General features: G+C 48.2%; 1 protein-coding gene and 1 long non-coding RNA gene across 2 annotated transcripts in view; one reads left to right on the forward strand and one right to left on the reverse strand.

The window, feature by feature from the left end:
- The window catches only part of Arhgdia (Rho GDP dissociation inhibitor alpha), a 2,607-nt gene extending 2,480 nt beyond the window's left edge, over positions 1-127 (reverse strand). Inside the window, exon 1 of the mRNA XM_005350874.3 lies at positions 61-127. The gene's annotated coding sequence lies outside the window, so the exon portion shown is untranslated. The remainder of the gene's footprint in view (positions 1-60) is intronic.
- A 1,192-nt stretch (positions 128-1,319) lies between these two features.
- Positions 1,320-4,450, forward strand: part of LOC113456315 — a 24,210-nt gene continuing 21,079 nt past the window's right edge. The window contains exons 1-2 of the long non-coding RNA XR_003377136.1: positions 1,320-1,489; positions 3,247-3,375. This is a non-coding gene — a long non-coding RNA (uncharacterized LOC113456315). The remainder of the gene's footprint in view (positions 1,490-3,246; positions 3,376-4,450) is intronic.

Below are 4,450 nucleotides of genomic sequence, written 5' to 3' on the forward strand. Positions count from 1 at the left end.
AGCCGCCCCGCTCCCCTCGCGCGCCGCGCCGCCCCGCGCCCGCGCAAGGCGCCCACTCACCGGAGGCTCGACCGCCGCTCTCGCGCTCCCTCCCGCACCAAGTGACGAACGTCGTCCGCCGCCCGCCGCTCCGACGGTCACTTCCGGGGTCACAAGACTTCCGCTCTCGCGGGCGGGTCCGCCCTGCGCATGCGCCGGCAGGGGGCGACGGTCGGCGCGGTCGCCATTTTGCGGCGGGCCTCGTGGGCGCGCCCCGCGTGGGCCGGCCGCGTCGCGCCTGGCACCGAGTGTCCGGTGCCTGTGCCTGCGAGACGAGGGCCGTGTCCTCCAGAGCGCCGCGCGCGGCCCCCCTGACCCCCAGGGCTCCGCCGTAGCTGCGCCCGCGCCCTGTCCCATTGTCCTCGGCTGCACCGTGGAGGGCGCCTCGCTCCGGGGACCGAACGCGTGCGCTCCGCAGTTTGCAGGAAGGAAGGACCCGACCTAGCCGAGGGCCTTCCTGTCGTGCGGTGGTGGCTGCAGCTCCAGTTCCCCCTGAAGGTTCAGTTCCTGCTACCGCGGCCGAGCACGCCATAGTGGCTTCCCCAAGGGTGGCCTCGCACTGGGATCCAACAAAAGCCACCACGGGTGTCCTCTGCCGGGCATACCTGCCCTGAGGCATGTGGGCAACAGCTGCTGGCTGCAGGCATCAGGCTTCAAAGATGACATTAGGAATGCGGTGGCCCCATCATCTATCTTCAGCAATTACGGGCTTCGTTGGTTCATCCAAGCATTTATTGCCTCTGGCCACACGTCAGCAACTTTGAATCAAGCCAAGAGTTCTTTCAAGCTTAATTATTTCTTTGTTCTTTTTTAAATATTTTTTTTTCTTTTAAGCTTAATTATTTCATGAAGTATTTTTGTCTCCAAGGAAGCTGGATCTGCAATACCCTATCCTAGCTGTTCTATGGCAAAGTATTTCAAAACCAAACTCCATCACCACCTGGTTTTCCCGCTCTTCTTCTCTGATAGATTTGACTTGCCTTCCACACACAGCACAGGTGTGCCCAGGCGTGTCTCGTGCTTGCTTTGCAGGAGCCTCGTGGTCCTGCACCTGAATGAGCCTGGTTTGAACTCTGACCCACCCACAACGCTCTAGTCTGAGGCACTCCAAGTGGAAATCATCCAAAATGGCTTTCTTATTTTATTTTTTACTTTTTTGGTTTTTCTAGACAGGGTTTCTTTGTAGCTTTGGAGTCAGTCCAGGAACTCGCTCTGTAGACCAGGCTGGCCTCGAACTCATAGAGATCTGCCTGCCTCTGCCTCCGAGTGTTGGGATTAAAGGCGTGTGCCACCACTGCACAGCTTTTTTATTTTTTAGATTTATTTCATGTATGTCAATGGTTTCCCTGCCTGTATGTCTCTGCACACCACGTGTATGCGGTACCCGCAGAGGTCGGAAGAGGGTGCTGGATGCTCTGCAGTTGGAGTTAGACTAGCTGTGAGTGACCATGTGAGTACTGGGAATTGAACCCAGAACCTCTCTGAAAGAGGACCCAGTGCTTTCAGATGCTGAGCTGTCACCTCTCCAGCCTATTCCTGCCACCAAGCTTTTTCATAGGGTCTAGCTACAGTAACTGACATTTGAAAAAAAAAAAAAAAGAACAAAAAATCTAAAAGCCCAGTCAGCATTTTCCCTGATTGTAAATTCTTTTAGTTTATATCACAATTTGTAAGATTCAAGTGCTTAAAAAATATTGATGGAGGGTGGTGGTCATCTATGACTTTAATCCCACACTCATGAGGCAGAGGCAGGCGGATCTCTGGGAGTCCAAGGCCAGCCTGGCCTACAAAGTAAGTTCCAAGACAGGCTCCAAAGTCACACAGAGAAACCCTGTCTCAGAAAACAAACAAAAAAGTAATTTTAAAAATCTTCGAAAAGAAACCCCAAAACTGTTGGCTTTGAGGTGTAGCTCTTTTGGACAGCACTTGCCAGCCAAGAATTACAGAGCCAAAGTAAACCAAGAAAACCTATTGTATTGGTCTGGGAATTTCCCTTTTTAGTCCTATTCGGTGGCTGTAACAAACCATTGTTGACCTAATGGCCTGCAAACATGTATTTAGCATACATTTGGAAGCTGGAAGCTCTGGATCAAGGTATTTTGTAGATTAATATTCTTAGACAAGCAACTGATCACCTCCCAGCGGCCCTCCCTTCTAGGAATTACCTTAAGAGTCTGGATTTTCACCTATAAAGTCTGGGAGGATGTTGGGCGGTAGTGGCGCACGCCTTTAATCCCAGCACTTGGGAGGCAGAGGCAGGCTGATCTGTGTGAGTTTGAGGCCAGCCTGGTCTACAAGAGCTAGTTCCAGGACAGGCTCCAAAGCCACAGAGAAACCCTGTCTCGAAAAACAAAACACCAATAACAAAAAAAAAGTTTGGGAGGGCACAGTCGAACTATAGTTGTCTTCTTGAGACATTCTGAAAGGACTGGACTTTCTTTAGGACGGTCCCCATGGCCAGGACAATGAAGTCTGTGGTGAGCACATTCCTACTGTGTATGATCAGATACTTTTGAATGAAGTATGGTGCTCCCTTTAGATTTTTCTGTACTGTTCAAAAAGGGTGTTGTTGGAAGCCACTTGTTCAGTCCCAGCCACCCACAATAATCACTCAGAAACTATATTATTTAAGCCATTGCTAGACCAATCACTTAAGGCATATTACTAGCTAGCTCTTATATCTTTGGTTAACCCACTTCTATTAATCTGTATGTCGTCACGTGGCTATGGCTTACTGGCAAGGTTCAGCATCTGTCTCAGGCAGAGCTACATGGTGTCTCCCAACTCCGCCTTCTTTCTCCCAATATTCAGTTTCCTTTTCCCTGCCTAGCTCTACTCTGCCCTATCACAGGCCAAGGCAGCTTCTTTATTCATTAACCAACAAAAGCAACACATACATAGACGGACTTCCCATACCAGGAGAGTAATATTATTTTAATCTTTTCTGAAAAATCACAAAAGGAGGAGACACACGTTCAGTACCCAGGAGCACAAAGCTCAGTGTAAGGAATAGCAGGCAGGACCCTGTCCTGCCTCCTGAGAAATACCTTAAGGTAAATCACACTGGTACTTTGGCTCTGTGATGTCATTTTCAGAGATGTGTTTTGAGAGAAGAACCTTAGAAATACACAGGATTTAGTCACAAAGACTAAATTTACTACAGTTGGTTTTTTTTTTTTTTTCTGTTTTTTGTTTTTGTCTTTTAAGGGGCTTCACCCTGCATCCCAGTCCAGCCTCAAACTCAAGATGCTCTGGCCTGAGGCTCAAGAGTGCTGGGCTCCGGCTGGAACAAGGGATGCGGGTCCACTTGCCGCACGAGCGTGGCCATCACCAAAGGTGAGAGAACTTGTCCCTGACCTCCATATGTGTGCACACACAGTACATAAAAGTTGTAGGGGCTGGAGAGAGGACTCAATGGTTAAGAACACTTGCTCAAGGGGACTGGAGAGATGGCTCAGAGGTTAAGAGCATTGTCTGCTCTTCCAAAGGTCCTGAGTTCAATTCCCAGCAACCACATGGTGGCTCACAACCATCTGTACTGAGATCTGGCGCCATGTTCTTACGTGCGGGCATACATCGAGGCAGAATGTTGTATAAATAAATAAATCTTTAAAAAAAAAAGAACACTTGCTCAAGAGCAGAGGATTTGGTTGATCCCTTGAATCTGCATTGGGAAGCTCATAGCTGTCTGTAATTCTAGTTCTGCAAGATTCAACATCCTCTTCTGGCCTCCAGGGAACCACACATGGGCCACTTACACAGTGGTGGTTTGAATGAGAAAGGCCTTCATAGGTTCATGTGTTTAACTGCTTGGTCTAATTGGTGGGACTGTTTGGGAAAGGATTAGAAGGTGTGGCCTTGGGCTGGAGAGATGGCTCAGTGGTGAACAGCATAGGGTGCCATCTGTGGTGGGATCTGATGCCTTCTTCTGGCATAAAGGAATGCATGCAGTAGAGAACATCCATACACATTATAACTTTTTTAAGGGTGGCTTTTTAAAATTTATTTAACTTTATTTTATGTGCATTGACGTGAAGGTGTCAAATCCCCTGGAATAGGAATTACAAGCAGTTGTGAGCTGCCATGTGGTTGCTGGGGATTGAACCCAGGTCCTCTGGAAGAGCAGGCAGTGAGTGCCCTTAAACGCTGAGCCATCTCTCCAGCTTCCTAAATCATTTTTTTTTATTTTTTATTTTTATTTTAAATTCCTCCCACTCTTGGAAGTGGGCAACATAGGCCTTGTTAGTCTTTTTTTTTTTTTTTTAACGTAACAGTTTCTCACCTCTTTAATTCACATTCCAATTTTAGGGTTACATTTAAAATCTTTTTTTTTTTTAATTTATTTATTTATTGAGGATTTCTGCCTCCTCCCCGCCACCGCCTCCCATTTCCCTCCCCCTCCCCCGATTAA

The sequence above is a fragment of the Microtus ochrogaster genome, chromosome 7, assembly GCF_000317375.1.
Source record: "Microtus ochrogaster isolate Prairie Vole_2 chromosome 7, MicOch1.0, whole genome shotgun sequence".
NCBI lineage: Eukaryota > Metazoa > Chordata > Mammalia > Rodentia > Cricetidae > Microtus > Microtus ochrogaster.